The sequence below is a fragment of the Schistocerca cancellata genome, chromosome 9, assembly GCF_023864275.1.
Source record: "Schistocerca cancellata isolate TAMUIC-IGC-003103 chromosome 9, iqSchCanc2.1, whole genome shotgun sequence".
Taxonomy (NCBI): Eukaryota; Metazoa; Arthropoda; class Insecta; order Orthoptera; family Acrididae; genus Schistocerca; species Schistocerca cancellata.
This window is the reverse complement of record NC_064634.1, coordinates 130023324-130040801: the sequence shown is the minus strand read 5'-3', so window position 1 is coordinate 130040801 and position 17478 is coordinate 130023324. Positions and strand designations below refer to the sequence as shown.

Below are 17478 nucleotides of genomic sequence, written 5' to 3'. Positions count from 1 at the left end.
CCGGACCGTTCGCCGGATAGTTACGTTATTTAAGGAAACAGGAAGTGTTCGGCCACATGTGAAACGTCAACCACGACCTGCAACAAATTATGATGCCCAAGTAGGTGTTTTAGCTGCTGTCGCGGCTAATCCGCACATCAGTAGCAGACAAATTGCGCAAGAGTCGGGAATCTCAAAAACGTCGGTGTTGAGAATGCTACATCAATATCGATTGCACCCGTGCCATATTTCTATGTACCGGGAATTGCATGGCAACGACTTCGAACGTCGTGTACAGTTCCGCCACTGGACACAGAAATTACGGGACGATGACAGATTTTTTGCACGTGTTCTATTTAGCGACGAAGTGTCATTCACTAAGAGCGATAGCGTAAACCGGCATAATATGCACTATTGGGGAACGGAAAATCCACGATGGCTGCGACAAGTGGAACATCAACGACCTTGGCGGTTTAATGTGAGGTGCGGCATTATGGGAGGAAGGATAATTGGCCCCCATTTTATCGATGGCAATCTAAATGGTGCAATGTATGCTGATTTCCTACGTAATGTTCTACCGATGTTACTACAAGATTTTTCACTGCATGACAGAATGGCGATGTACTTCCAACATGATGCATATCCAGCACATAACTCGCGTGCGGTTGAAGCGGTATTGAATAGCATATTTCATGACAGGTGGACTGGTCGTCGGAGCACCATACCATGGCCCGCACGTTCACCGGATCTGACGTCCCCGGATTTCTTTCTGTGGGGAAAGTTGAAGTATATTTGCTGTCGTGATCCACCGACAACGCCTGACAACATGCGTCAGCGCATTGTCGATGCATGTGCGAACATTACGGAAGGCGAACTACTCGCTGTTAGAGGAATGTCGTTACACGTATTACCAAATGCATTGCAGTTGACGGACATCATTTCGAGCATTTATTGCATCAATGTAGTATTTACAGGTAATCACGCTGTAACAGAATGCGTTCTCAGAAACGATAAGTTCACAAAGGTACATGTATCACAATGGAACAACCGAATAAAATGTGCAAACGTACCTACGTTCTGTATTTTAATTTAAAAAACCTACCTGTTACCAAATGTTCGTCTAAAATTATGAGCCATATGTGTGTGACTATTACAGCGCATCTATCAAAAAGCGAAAAAAGTGGTCAAACTAAAACATTCATATTTTTTTATGTACTACACGAATATGAAATAAAAAATGGTGGTTCCTATTTAAAAAAACGCAGTTGATATCCGTTTGACTTACTGCAGCACCATCCAGCGGGCCAACTGTAGCGCCATCTGGTTTCCCCCTTCAAGCTAGACAATTTTGGTTTTTGGTAGTTATTTCGTTTGACGCTTATTTCGTGAGATATTTGTCCCGGTCACGATTAATGGATCACCCTGTGTACGACTCTTGATGAGAAGAGCAACTGTTGCTGCAGCGTAATCCAGTGAGGTATTCGATCACCTGTAGGAGCGGCTGCATGTGTTTAAAGTTAGACCGTGATATTTGTTGACGGCGCAAGAAATCAATGAGGCAGGAGCGGCGCCGGCTCGCGCCTTTCACCCGCGCTCTGTGCCGGCGGAAAGGCCGCCGAACACGCCCCCATACAAGTTTCGAGGCCGGCTGTGAAGCACGCGCCGCCAGAACGTGCGCCCAAACCTGTCGTCCTAAGGCCGCGTTTCGCCACACCAAATCCATTACTTCCAGGCTGGCCATAAAATCTGGTCGCAATACAGTTTTTCCTTTGCGGACGATGTCTTCGTTAATGAACACCATTTTTCGGTACAGAAGAAGATTTTCCATACTCAGTCTCCATTACCGACGAATTTCAGATTAAATACACGCTCTATCTAAATCGGTCGATAACTTCTTTCTTAGCGGTATTTGTTAATTAAGCAGCATACTGAAGCTTTCTTGTTTATTGGTGAAGCACCGTGGCTTCACACGGAGTGATTACGAGGTGCATTCAAGTTCTAAGGCCTCCGATTTTTTTTCTAATTAACTACTCACCCGAAATCGATGAAACTGGCGTTACTTCTCGACGTAATCGCCCTGCAGACGTACACATTTTTCACAACGCTGACGCCATGATTCCATGGCAGCGGCGAAGGCTTCTTTAGGAGTCTGTTTTGACCACTGGAAAATCGCTGAGGCAATAGCAGCACGGCTCGTGAATGTGCGGCCACGGAGAGTGTCTTTCATTGTTAGAAAAAGCCAAAAGTCACCAGGAGCCAGGTCAGGTGAGTAGGGAGCATGAGGAATCACTTCAAAGTTATCACGAAGAAACTGTTGCGTAACGTTAGCTCGATGTGCGGGTGCATTGTCTTGGTGAAACAGCCCTTCCCGGACGTTTTTGTTGCAGTGCAGGAAGGAATTTGTTCTTCAAAACATTTTCGTAGGATGCACCTGTTACCGTAGTACCCTTTGGAACGCAATGGGTAAGGATTACGCCCTCGCTGTCCCAGAACATGGACACCATCATTTTTTCAGCACTGGCGGTTACCCGAAATTTTTTTGGTGGCGGTGAATCTGTGTGCTTCCATTGAGCTGACTGGCGCTTTGTTTCTGGATTGAAAAATGGCATCCACGTCTCATCCATTGTCACAACCGACGAAAAGAAAGTCCCATTCATGCTGTCGTTGCACGTCAACATTGCTTGGCAACATGCCACACGGGCAGCCGTGTGGTCGTCGGTCAGCATTCGTGGCACCCACCTGGATGACACTTTTCGCATTTTCAGGTCGTCATGCAGTATTGTGTGCACAGAACCCACAGAAATGCCAACTTTGGAGGCGATCTGTTCAACAGTCATTCGGCGATCCCCCAAAACAATTCTCTCCACTTTCTCGATCATGTCGTCAGACCGGCTTGTGCGAGCCCGAGGTTGTTTCGGTTCGTTGTCACACGATGTTCTGCCTTCATTAAACTGTCGCACCCACGAACGCACTTTCGACACAACCATAACTCCATCACCACATGTCTCCTTCAACAGTCGATGAATTTCAATTGGTTTCACACCACGCAAATTCAGAAAACGAATGATTGCACGCTGTTCAAATAAGGAAAACGTCGCAATTTTAAGTATTTAAAACAGTTCTCATTCTCGCCACTGGCGGTAAAATTCCATCTGCCGTACGGTGCTGCCATCTCTGGGACGTATTGACAATGAACGCAACCTCATTTTAAAACAATGCGCATGTTTCTATCTCTTTCCAGTCCGGAGAAAAAAAATCGGAGGCCTTAGAACTTGAATGCACCTCGTACAAAGTATTGGAGAGTTTCATAAAGCTATATTATGACCAATGTCGAAAAAAATCCATTACCATACACGTTGGTTCGAGAATTGGGTATATAGTACAGTGGCCCATTTCTCAGGAATAAATATCTCTACTGAACATATTGTGTATCACCTATGACACTGTTGCTTGTTTAGCACCACCCAGGGGTCACGTGTAGGGTAATTTAGGTTATACCTACGGACGTGAGCAACGATCTACCCCATGCCACTGGTTACCTGTACTGAGTCACATCCCTCCACCTCACTTAAGGCGGAAACAAGCTCTACTGAGGCAGGCCAAGAAAATCTTTGCATTATCCTACCACTGCAACAGGAATTGTGTCATCCACCACAGCAACGATTGCGATCAAGAAGACCAGCAAGTGTTACTGCAGGACAACTCATCGCGGATGGTTTTGATCTAAATGAAAGCTGGAAGCATGAATGGACAACAAAAACTTTGGGAACAAGAGCCCAATACCTTGATCCCACAAAGAAGCCAGAAGGTTTTGACCTACCGAGAAACCTCTGGTGCCGCCTCAACAGATTAAGGACTGGACGTGGTTGTTGTAGCTACTTCAGGTACAAATGGGGCTGGATCAGTTCACTAATGTGTGAATGTAATCAAGAAGATCAGATAATTGAACATTTAGTCCAACGCTGTCCACTTCATTCATATCCTGGAATTCTCGACGACTTGTTCACTCTCACACCCAGCTTAATTAATTGGTTGAAAAACACGGACTTTAAGGTTTAATCATGTCTTATATCATATATATATTGTATAAAATCACTTGCCTTGTATCAACTGTATATTGTATAAAATCACCATACGATTAAATAAATAAATAAATCGCTACTGAACGAAGCAATAAGTGCGAATTACCACTTTGCCTGGCTTAGATTTTGAGAAAGCAATTGACGCAACTTCAGTAAAATATGTGCAAAACTAGTCCCCGAGGAACGAAACGTAGACAATTTACGTTGGTATCTTCATCATCATCATCATCTGTTTGACATTTTGACATCCATGACTGGATAAAGGCCGCCTCTAGAGTATTTCCGTGCATTGTTTTGAGCGATACGCATTCACACTGTAGCTGTTTTCTAACGTCATCTACACGTCTTCGGTAAGGTTTTAATCCCGCCCTTTTTTTATTTCTTGCAACTCAATAAAAAAATTCCCTTAGTCCTATCATCGTCGCCTACTGAAACGTGCCTTTCTTGTGTATTGAGATATTTCGATGCATTGTTTCTCAAGTGGAACTTTACAAAATATTGCGAATAACGTAAGGCTTCATGTAAATTAACTATCGCAACTAGAATGCACATTCCAATGACGATGGCATAAATCTCTTTTCCTGACGCAGTGCATGGTGCACGTAAGTCGATAATGTGAAAATAAAAATTCACGAAATTTTAGACGTGCCATCGTCAATGAGAATATTAAAAAATGGGACCATATCAGGCAAGTGAACATGTCGGATGACGTCATTTTTCGATTATGCGTGACCAATCAATTGCTAATAATTCTCGAACAGAAAGATACGTAAGATAAAGAAAACGATCGCAAAATAATCTCAAGGGGTTCGTTCAAATGGCTCTGAGCACTATGGGACTTAACATCTGTGGTCATCAGCCCCCTAGAACTTAGAACTACTTAAACCTAACTAACCTAAGGACATCACACGCATCCATGCCCGAGGCAGGATTCGAACCTGCGACCGTAGCAGTCGCGCGGTTCCGGACTGCGCGCCTAGAACCGCTAGACCACCGCGGCCGGCAATCTCAAGAGGGATTCTGTCTTTGACAAAAGAAGAATTAAGAAAAGAACACGAACAGTGTTCAGTCTTCTCATCATCGAACAATCCGTTTCCAACTTCTCGTATTCGTTTGCTGTAAAACACTAAAATTTATAAAAAATATCATCATTCAAGGAGATTAGGAACATACCTGATTTTTAAATAGGCGCAGACGATTAAGTGTAATGTACAGCTTAATTACTATCAGCAAACAGTAGTATATTGAAACTTAAATCCCCTTTCTCGGACCCCTTGCAAAAGAAAGGAACAAATATAATGGTAACATAATAGAAGATCAATGCATTCATTCGTTATCATTAGACCTCGTATTTTAGTTAAAAACCTATTTTGTTCCTCATTAAATAAAGGCAATAAAAGTTGTGCATACACGAATTACGCCAATTTGTGATCGAAAACGCTTGTTTCATAGAACCTAAAATATCTAATTTGAGGTTAGTACCTGATTTCAAAAATCCAATTAAATAAAATTTTTTATGACTAACATTCTGTCGTGGTCTTCCCAGCCAAGAATTACGCAAATATTTTATCCAAAATTGTAATATTTTAGTACCTAAAATACCTAATTTCATGTTAGAACCTCACTGTATCTAATTTTTAAAAGTCCAGTCAAATAAAAATTGTATGATTAAAACTACTTCGAAAACAGTAACTGAATGATAACTGGTTTGTTTGCATACGTGAACGCCATTCGTGAGTCGGACGACGACAGCATAAGCTGCAGAGCATTGCCGCTCTCTCCGTGAACCGTCAAATGGTCCGGCAGGGCACGGAGGGGCCTTGAGATCTGATTCCGGCGCCTTCCTGCCTTGTCTGAACAGCCTGTTTAAAACACTGTCTTCATTCAGCGTGCTGCTTGGATGTGGTGAAATATTTCACAGCGACTGTGTGTTTGTGGAAGGTCAAGCACGCGTAAAGTAGCCAGTTCCTAATCATCTCTGAATCGTCAGTGGTTATGAGAATTTCCTAATTTCTCTACAGACGGAAGAGTTATTCACTTCAGTGTGTGCAACAAAGACGTAAGGCTTTTATATGGTACGCCGCCTCGGGGAACAGTGATACCACTGTTTTTCCCGAGTTAACTTGGACCAGCCACATACAAATGCAAAAATATTGCTTCTAAACCTTTAACGTAGGGTAATTTTGCTAAACAGATCTCGTACGTAAATTCTTCCCCGAAGTATTTCTCATTTCTTGTTGTTTTTAGGTACGTTCTGGACAGAGATCGCATTTAAGGCAGCATATTTCAGGGATTAAACGCAAGGCAAATTTAAAAAATAAATCAAACGTGAAACAAACGTTTGTAATTAAACTAAATGCAACAAAAAAAGAATTTCATCTTGATCTGTGTCGAGCCGTTGTTGCAGCAAACATATCATTCAATGCAGCTGAAAATATCCAGTCCAAAAGCTTTCTAGAGAAATACCGTCACCGCAGCATTCCATCAGAATCCACACTCAGGAAGAACTGTTTAGATACTTTATATGAAAATACATTAAACAGGATAAAGGAAGATATAGGCGATTCATACATGTGGATCTCTGCCGCTGAGACAGCTGACAGACAAGGTCGATACGCGGCTAATTTGATTGTTGGAAAGTTAGATCCTGACGCTCTATACCTCATCTGATCTACAGCAAGGAGCTAAAAAAGACTAACCAAGAAAAAATTGCTCACTTTTTTAATAAAGCCCTCAAATTACCATTCTCCCAAAAGTTTAGATGAAAATAAACTACTTGTAATCTACATTGATGCAGCGGCATACATGATTGCTGCTGTTAAATTGTTGAAAGTATTTTACCCAGCTTTGTTTGCTCCATATCACATGTCTTGCCCATGCCATGAAACGTGTAGCTGAGACTACAAATCTCGAATTTCCACATGTAACTAAGCTAGTTTCAACAACCAAAAAAGTTTTTATTAAAGCACCTACAAGAATCCAATTATTTGGCGAGGAACTTCCCAAAGCACCGCTTTCCCCAGAACCCATACTTACTCAATGGAGAACGTGGCTAGAGGCCATGGAATATTACAGTGAGCATTTGCAAGACATTAAGAACCCTGTTCTTAAATTGCGGGAGGAGGCAGTGAGCATTACTTCAGCTAAATATCTCCTAAATGACACAAAAATTTCCAAGGACATTGCATACACGGAATCTCATTATGCATTTTTGGTGTCTATTATTAAAGCTCTATAGTGTTCAGGGAAACCAGTCTACACGCAACAGCGGTTGATAGAAGAGGTGACAGAAAGAATCAACTTGGTCACAGGTTCTATTGGTATGAAAGTTAGTGAGAAACTAGCCCGTCCGGTTAGCCGTGTGCTCTAGTGCACGGCTTTACAGAGTGGAAAGGCGCGCCTGGTCCCCGGCACGAATCCGCCGAGCAGACCTGGGTCGAGGTCCGGTGAGCCAGCCAGTCTGTGGATGGTTTTCAGGCGGTTTTCCATCTGCCTCGGCGAATGCGGGCAGGTTCTCCTTATTCCGCCTCAGCTACACTACATCGGCGATTGCTGGCACGCAAACAAGTTCTCCACGTACGCAAATACCACCATTACTCTACCACGCAAACATAGGGGTTATACTCATCTGGTGTGAGACGTTCCCTGAGGGGGGGCGGGGGGGGGGAAGGGAATCCACCGGGGGATCACAATAACCCTGATGGGGCGGCGGAGGGGTGAAGTGGACTGTGGTAGTCGTCGTGGGGTTGTGGACCACTGCGGCTGCGGCGGGGACGGAGTCTCTCCGTCGTTCCTAGGCCCCCAGTTAACATACAATACAATAAAATACAATAGTGAGAAACTAAAGGCAGTGCTACCAAAAAAAAAAAGCAGGACTGACCACCCTCTCCACCCTCTGCACAGTGGCTGACATCTTACCAGGTAAGTCAACAGAATGTCAGTGTGCGGTCCCATTGCGCCTAATACCGACATTAAAATATGCTCCTGTGACATTTGTTGACATGGAACGCTTCATTCTTGGCATATAAGATGCTATTAACAGACACGAGATGCAGTTTCTCAACAGAAAATCTGAAGAAAGTGTTAGTTATTTACTGTGACTAATTATGGACATGGACAATAATATACTGCGGATTTTTGTCAATCTATTTGTAAGATGGCAAGAACTATGCCCCTTACATGAAGTCATTAAAGATCACCTAACTCACATTGAGCGAACAGTAGGGCTGAACAAAAAATGACAGACAAGGCACAATGCATCTTGTAGAGGGTATAGTATGGACATATTGGAATAATTAATGTCGGGTGATGGTTTTAAAGTAATTCACACGACATGAAAACTTTGTGGAAATGAGTCGATTTACTGGACGCTAGTTTACCCGAGGTAAGCATTTAAAGTTGACCATGGCTGGCTGGGGAATGGCGAAGGGAAGCGACAATAGGCAGCTTAGGGTGGCTCAAGCTCTGAGAAAGCGGTAATGCGGTGCGGCCTCCAGCCGCCTTACGATGAGTGACAGTGAGTGGGTGGTTGACCCCATGCTGGTGTACCGGGAAACAGACGGAGAACTTGTACGCCTGTTGATAAATGTCCGTCATCCCGTTTTCTGTGAAACATGCGACAAAGCCGCGCAAAGCTATGGTGGAGCAGTCAACAGAGGTCAAAATATGCATGTTCGTGACTATAGCAACTTCATGCTGAATTCACAGTCCACAGAACCTGAAGTAAATCAGGTGAAGAGCGACAGCATGAAATACGCCGGCCTCCGATGGGAACGTAGGACCAAGGAATTTGAAGTACTCTCCTGGGAGTCAGAATTCCGGAAAAATTGCTGTTTGTGCAGATGCTAACCTTGATGGGTGGCCTGGGGGGAGCTAAATAGCAGAAGTTGAGAGGAAGGGAAATTTTGTGGGAATTTGTTCACTTCCCAGAGCAGGCATTGGTCGGCGCTGGGAAGCAACTAATAATTAACGCAACTTGTGCTGCAATTGGCGTAAGTGATTTTGCTGGAGGGGAAACCGAGGCGAAGAGCAGACTGGCAGAAGTCTCAGTAGAGGTCTTCCGTTCCCAGCTTGCCTAGAGTGCGGACGTGGCGTTCTTTACTCAGCTTGCCTGAGAAAGAGTGAGCATCTCTGCAGTTTAGGACTTAGCAAATGGAACAATTGAGCTTGGAGATAGGAAGTTTTGGTTCAGCTATGTACTGAGCAAGATAGCTGGGAGTGAATAGAGGAGCGCAGCCTTGCAGCACCACGAGGCCAGCCGACGTCCACACAACGACGACGCTCCGCCACGCTGTATTCGGTGATATTGCGCCCGCTCCGGCCACTGACTAATTTGTTGGATCACGTCGCCAAAGTTTCCACGAGGGTTTCATTGGCCATGTACTGTAGAATTCTTCTCGCACTTCACATGACGCCTGGGTCAGTCGATAGGAATTACTTTTGAGTTATCGAGCTTTACTCCACGCAAACGCAATTTATTACCACTGCCTGGTAGGAGAGTCATGTAATGTGATGACTGAAGGTCGTGAGTTAAAATAAATCTGTGCTAATCGACTGCATCTGTTTTTAATCAAGTAGTTGAAATCCCAAGTCACTTTCTTAATTAATTTTATGTTCAACATTTGCATCTGGTGTTCGATAGCTGCATATAACATCAATGTGCACCCCTTTTTAACGAAAAGTGATCAATTCTGAATCAATTAATGTCAACACTGCCACCGCAGCTCAATCAGGAGTCACAGGGCCTTATTACTTTCTTTGTGTTATCCGATATTGCAGCAGTTTTGCACTCTCTGTTGATCTGTTAGTCAATTAGCTGGGGTGAACACACGTCAAAACCAGATAAGTGACGGGTGGGGTGTTACATATTTATCTTTCTAGACATTAAACGGTCAGATTTTTGTCACCCATTTTTTGATTTTATAACCAATTTTTGAATGTGATAGAACCTATTTTAGTTACCTAATTTAAGAATTTTAGAACCTAAAAGTCCCAGTCCTACGCCATTTCAGAAACTTCTCTTGTAACATACGTTTGTTTTGATTATAAAAGAAAAAATAGCTTATCTGTTGTTTGCTAATATCGTTTCATATAAAAATATATTCACGTTAATATGAGCACACTCAGGAATTCAATATTCCCTTCTCACAGACAGAGTTGTTTACAGGACACATGAAAACATAATGCTTCCCTCCATAGTTGAATGAGGCGCCACGGTACCTCAGTGTACTCGGTTAGGTGAGTGCATACCGTCTGTGGCAACGGCCTTGCCGCAGTGGTTACACCGGTTCCCGTCAGATCACCGAAGTTAAGCGCTGTCGGGCGTGGCCAGCACTTGGATGGGTGACCATTCGGGCCGCCATGCGCTGTTGCCAGTTTTCGGGGGGGACTCATCCTCATGATGCCAATTGAGGAGCTACTCGACCGAATAGTAGTGGCTCCGGTCAAAGACAACTATCATAACGACTGGGAGAGCGGCGTGCTGACCACACGCCCCTCCTATCCACATCCTCAGCTGAGGATGACATGGCGGTCGAATGGTCCCGGTGCGCCAGACGGAGTGCCACCACCTGTAATTACAAATACGAGTGATATTTTCAGTTATGGAATTTGAAAGATGTCATGTGACATCCGCACAGTCTGCGAAAAAATCTGCGAAGAAACAGAGAATAATGAAGAAATAAATGGTCAGTGTGTGTGGCTGCTATGGGGAGGACCCGGGATCGATTCCTGATACTGCTAGGGATTAACCTTTCGTGGGATGACAGGAAATGGGAGCGCTGAGCCTCTTGAAGCCAACTGAGGAGCTACTTGATTGAGGAGCAACGGTTCCAAGGTCAAGAAAGCCGACAGCGGCCAGAAAAGCGGCGTGCTCATAATTTCATTGCAGTCAAATTATAATTTCGGCTCCAGTCGGTTCTCTTTCCCATTTTCTCTTTCTTATAGTAATGCCGTGGATGTATCACGTTATTGATCACTGAGTTAACTTCAGATTGTGCACTGTTTAGTTCACGTCAATATACTGCAGGATACACACATCTACACTACAGGTGGTATTAGATTTTTTCATAATAACTGGAAATTCCGCCCGCAAACCACTAGCCTTGCCACAATAAGGTGGCTTGAGCATTAGATAGTGCAGATAGCCGTGCTGTAAGTGCAACCACAAAGGAGGGATATCTATGTAGATCGCTGACATACGTGTGGTTCCTGAAGAGGGCAACTGCCTTTTTTAGTAGTTGAAGGGTAACAGTCTGGATGAGTGTGCAGTACAGGGGTCTCTGGTCTCGCAACGCCTGATAGTAAGATACACTAAGGCAACACAGGAGAAGTCCCTCTGCCAGTATCCCATTCGATTTAATAGTCATGAATAATACTGAGAAGGTGGCTCTGCATGTACCATTAAAAGTACTATTAATGCGATGAACAACATACTGCTCACATCAAAAAAAAATTTTGCATCGCCTCGGTTCCGATAGTTCCGGAACATGTATGGAAAATTGGAATAGAGATCAACATAAACATCACCTCCGCCCGTTTTATTGCTCATGAAAACCACACATTGCATGTTGTACCACCACACAGCGAGACCTTCAGAGGTGGTGGTGCAGACTTCTGTACACACCGGTACTTGTAATACCCAGTAGCACGTCCTCTTGCAATGTTTCATGCCTGTATTCGTCGTGGCATACTACCCACAAGTTCATCAAGGCACTGTTGGTCCAAATTGTCCCAGTACTCAACGGCGATTCGGCGTAGATCCTTCAGAGTGGTTAGTGGCTCAAGTCGTCCATAAACAGCCCTATCCAATCTATTTCAGGCATGGTCGATAGGGTTCTTATCTGGAGAAGATGCTGGCCACTCTAGTCGAGCGATGTCGTTACTCTGAAGGAAGCCATTCACAAGATGTTAACTATGGGGGCGCGAATCGTCGTCCACGAAGACGAATGCCTCGCCAATATGCTGCCGATATGGTTCACTATGGTCGGAGGATTGCATTCACAGCCGTTACGGCACTTTCCATGACCACCAGCGGCGTACGTCGGCTCCACATATTTCCACCCCAAAATACCAGAGAACCTCCACCTTGCTGCACTCGCTGGACAGTGTGTCTAAGGCTTTCAGCCTGACCGGGTTGCCTCCAAACACGTCTCCGACGATTGTTTGGTTGAAAGCATATGCGACACTCATCGGTGAAGAGAATGTGATGCCAATGCTGAGTGGTCCATTCCGCATATTGTTGGGTCCATCTGTACCGTGTTGCGTAGTGTCGTGCTTGCAAAGACGCACATCGCCATGAACGTCGGGAGTGAAGTTGAGCACTATGCAGACTATTGCGCACAGTTTGAGTCGTAACACGGCGTCCTGTGCTGCACGAAAAACATTATTCAAGATGGTGGCGTTGCTGTCAGGGTTCCTCCGAGTCACAATGCGTAGGTAGCGGTCATCCACTACAGTAGTAGCCTTTGGGCGGCCTGAGCGAGGCATGTCAGCGACAGTTCAAGTCTGTCTGTATCTCCTCCATGTCCGGACAACATCGTTTTGGTTCACTCCGAGACGCCTGGACACTTCCTTTGTTGTGAGCTCTTCGTGTCACAAAGTAACAATGCGGACGCGATCGAACCGCGCTATTGACAGTCTAGGCATGGTTGAACTACAGACAACACGAGCAGTGTACTTCCTTCCTGGTGGAATGACTGGAACTGATCGACTGTCGGACCCCCTCTGTCTAATAGGCGCTGCTCATGTATGGTTGTTTACGTCTTTGGGTGGGTGTAGTGACATCTCTGAACAGACAGTGGGACTGTGTCTGTGATACAATATCCACAATCAACGTCTATCTTCACGAGTTCTGGGAACCAGGGTGGTCCAAAACTTTTTTTGATGTATGTATTTTTAGATTTTCGCTGTGATAGAAAGTTGTCACTTCTTGTGTTTAAAAACTAATTCGAGTTGCCCTCATTCAGAAAGTTCGTTTGGAATGGTTCTATTAGATGTGGCAAAACTTTGTCTTACTTTATCGTTTGAACCGACTTTTCCAGCCGGTTATACCGGTACATTTTGACAGGGACTCCAAATAATAGTACAATGCGGCATTTTTCGCATTCTCAAGTTATTTAAGAACCATTATGTAACAGAAATAAATACTGGAACCAACTGAGCTGGATTTGCCACCGAGCAAAGAAAGTGGAAAGGGTAACTTTCGCCAGTTTATACATGGTCCGACATAGGTTATTTTCATGGTAGACGAAGCACTTCTAATGTACGTTCATTACTTTGCTGCAGCTGTCGCACCTCATCTGACTGCATTAGCTCAATTTGTCTAACTGTAAGTGCTGCATTTACTGAGGCTACATTATTTTAAGCCGCGCGGGGTTAGCCGAGCGGTCTAGGGCGCTGCAGTCATGGACTGTGAGGCTGGTCCCGGCGGAGGTTCGAGTCCTCCCTCGGACATGGGTGTGTGTGTGTTTGTCCTTAGGCTAATTCAGGTTAAGTAGTATGTAAGCTTAGGGGCTGATGACCTTAGCAGTTAAGTCCCATAAGATTTCTCTCACACACACACACACACACACACACACACACACACACACACACACACATTATTTTAGTTAACAAATCTAATTGACAGAAATTAGCTCCTCAGTCTCGAAAGAATAAAACACAGATCAGTACTTACATAATTGGCTTGTCCAGTGTTGATTCAAAAGAGAGTATAGTGCAAACATTTTGAACTCAGAACAGCGGTAGACACGTTATCGCAGCGGTTCTCAACTTCAGACTGGATTCCACTTCTGGGTCCGCGTGCGCGCTACCGCGAGCATTGTTAGCGAGACACTATAACGCCCCAGCCGCCGGCAAAAGATGTATAACAATAAAGAAAACTTGAAACTAAGCCTCAGTGGCTAGCACACGCTACGTCATAGAGATGGGCAAACTGAAACACGTAACTGTTTCGAAACAAATGAAACAGTACAATGTAATGTTTCGATACGCTATTTAGAAACAGTGAAACAGTTTGTGTTTTGTAATTTAATAAACCTGCACATTTTATCATCTTGAATGTCTACTGTATAAGTATGTCCATATAAACACGAATGAGGTGCGAGAGCGCTAATCATATCGCAGAAAGTATGAAACTATCACTTAGGCGTCTTGGCAGTTTCGTATTTCCTGCAGCAAATGCGCTGCTTTCGTGTCGTGTGACTTTCATACTTTTCAATTGGCTGAGGACAGCCATAGCTGAAGACAGAAGAACCATCACGAACGGAACTGGAGGTGGGAGCAAACTGCAGAAACAACGGATATGCTACTGGGATTCCCACATTCCGTTAGTATGGGTAATATACCCATCGTGATAATTTCCATGCACACATAGGGAATCATTGTGGATAATAGGCACAGTGACTATAGCCTCACAAATAATGCCAAATAATTCGAATAAATAGTAAAAATATAACAGAAAAAAATTTGTCTTTCAAGGTGTTTCGAACCGTTACTATAAATTCACCATGCTTCCCAGCCCTTCCCGTTCACCATTACACTATCAGTGATATGTCAAACAGATTGCTTGCAATTATACCTACATCAAATTTGTGTTTATGTCTAATAACTGTCACTCTACGCCTTTTTTTATTCACAATGTTGTAGGCCTAAATGCGTTTCTTAATATGATTACTGTACATGAACAGAGAAGCGTATGTTATAAAAAAGTGTAATTTAACCGAATGATTGTCACATATTTATTATTTTGAATGTGAATAGTATGCGTTGTTTTATTGTTTGGTTAGTGTTTATAAAGCAGATGTTACGCCATTTCGGGATAAGACAGTCAGCTAGAAACGAAGCTTTATTTTCGGATATCTTAAGCTTCATGCTATTGCTTGTCAAAAAGATTTTGACACTCTTTAAAGTGTTTCACGAAGTGGTATGTTGTGTTTCAGTACCTGTGCCGAGCCCGAATCTCGTCCGACACAGAGCGGAATGAAACATCACTGTTTCGATACAACTAGTCCATTCCAAGCACAGGTGGACTGAAACAGCCTTATTTTGAAACAACGATACAGTTTCTGTGTATGGCTCGAGATTGAATCTGGTACGGTTATCCGAGACAGGGGCGGAATGGAACACCACTGTTTCCAAACGGTGAACCACAGCCGTTCCGAAACACTGAAACAGTTCCACGTATCGATACACTGTATCGAAACATAGAAACAGTGGCCAAGTCTACTACGTCAAACCGTAGGAGTGTTAAAGTCACTGTGCCCTTGCTAGTGTCACAGAATTAATTAACAGGATCCCAGAGAGGAAGGTAGTGTGCGCTGCGGACACCCTCGCTGGAATTTCTATACCAAGCGATGTGGCGCAGTGGTTAGCGCAATGGACTCACAGTGGGGAGGGCAAAGGTTCAAATCCACGTTCATCCAGGTTTACATTTTAGATCATTTTGCTGCACTGGTTAGGGCAAATGTCGAGATCGTTCCTTTCAAATGGCACGGCCAATTTCCTTTTCCATCCTTCCTTGACCCTAGCTTGTTCTCCGACGGTTAATAACTTCTCTGCCCACGGGGAGTTGAACCCTAATCTCCCTTTTTCGTAATTCGAATGGCCCATGTTCCAGAAGAGGCAATAAATACACTACTGGCCATTCAAATTGCTACACCACGAAGATGACGTGCTACAGACGCTAAATTTAACCGACAGGAAGAAGATGCTGTGATATGCAAATGATTAGCTTTTCAGAGCATTCGCAGAAGGTTGGCGCCGGTGGCGACACCTACAACGTGCTGACATGAGGAAAGTTTCCAACCGATTTCTCATACACAAATAGCAGTTGACCGGCGTTGTCTGGTGAAACGTTGTTGTGATGCCTCGTGTAAGGAGGAAAAATGCGTACCATCACCTTTCTGACTTTGATAAAGGTCGGTTTGTAGACCATCGCGATTGCGGTTTATCGTATCGCGACATTGCTGCTCGCGTTGGTCGAGATCCAATGACTGTTAGCAGAATATAGAATCGGTGGGTTCAGGAGGGTAATACGGAACGCCGTGCTGTTCCCAACGGCCTCGTATCACTAGCAGTCGAGATGACAGGCATCTTATCCGCATGGCTGTAACGGATTGTGTAGCCACGTGAGTCAACAGATGGGGACGTTTGCAAGACAACAACCATCTGCACGAACAGTTCGACGACGTTTGCAGCAGCATGGACTATCAGGTCGGAGACCATGGCTGCGGTTACCCTTGACCCTGCATCACAGACAGGAGCGCCTGCGATGGTATACTCAACGACGAACCTGGGTGGACAAATGGCATGGATGAATCCAGGTTCTGTTTACAGCATCGTGATGGTCGCATCCGTGTTTGGCGACATCGCGGTGAACGCACATTGGAAGCGTGTATTCGTCATCGCCATACTGGCGTATCACCCGGCGTGATGGTTTGGGGCGGCATTGGTTACACGTCTCGGTCACCTCTTGTTCGCATTGACGGCATGTCGAACAGTGGACGTTACGTTTCAGATGTATTACGCCCCGTGGCTCTACCCTTCATTCGATCAATGCGAAACCCTATATTTCAGCAGGATAACGCACGACCGCATGTTGCAAGTCCTATACGGGCCTTTCTGGATACAGAATATGTTCGACTGCTGCCCTGGCCAGCACATTCTCCAGATCTCTCACCAATTGAAATCGTCTGGTCAATGGTGGCCGAGCAACTGGCTTGTCACAATACGCCAGTCACTACTCTTTAATGAACTGTGGTATCGTGCTGAAGCTGCATGGGCAGCTGTACCTGTACACGGCATCCAAGCTCTGTTTGACTCAATGCCCAGGCGTATCAATCCCGTTATTAGTGACAGAGGTGGTTGTTCTGGGTACTGATTTCTCAGGATCTATGCACCGAAACTGCGTGAAAATGTAATCACATGTCAGTTCTAGTATGATATATTTGTCCAATGAATACCCGTTTATCATCTGTATTTCTTGTTGGTGTAGCAATTTTAATGGCCATTAGTGTACATTACTGTTCCCAAATTCCGTCTTTCGTAATGACCACGGTTGTTCTGTTAAAGAAATTCAATATGCTTAGAAGTGTGACATATTTTCTTTTCTTTTCACGAACCATTCGCTGATAGTATGGGCACAGGCGTCCGGAAGGTGGAATATGCGAAAAAATGTGTGTGAAATCTTACGGGACTTAACTGCGAAGGTAATCAGTCCCACTACTTAACCTAAATTATCCTAATGAAAACACACACACCGATGCCCGAGGGAGGACTCGAACCTCCGCCGGGACCACCCGCACAGTCCATGACTGCAGCGCCTAAGACCGCTCGGCTAATCCCGCGCGGCGTGGACTATGCCACCACCCCCTCCCCTCCCCACCCCACCCCGATCCCCCGGAGTCTGGAGTACCTG

The 17478-nt window shown here is 44.6% G+C and overlaps 1 pseudogene; it reads left to right on the top strand.

The window, feature by feature from the left end:
* The first annotated feature begins 10317 nt into the window (after positions 1 to 10317).
* Positions 10318 to 10435, top strand: LOC126102148 (5S ribosomal RNA; annotated as a pseudogene).
* The last annotated feature ends 7043 nt before the right edge of the window (positions 10436 to 17478 follow it).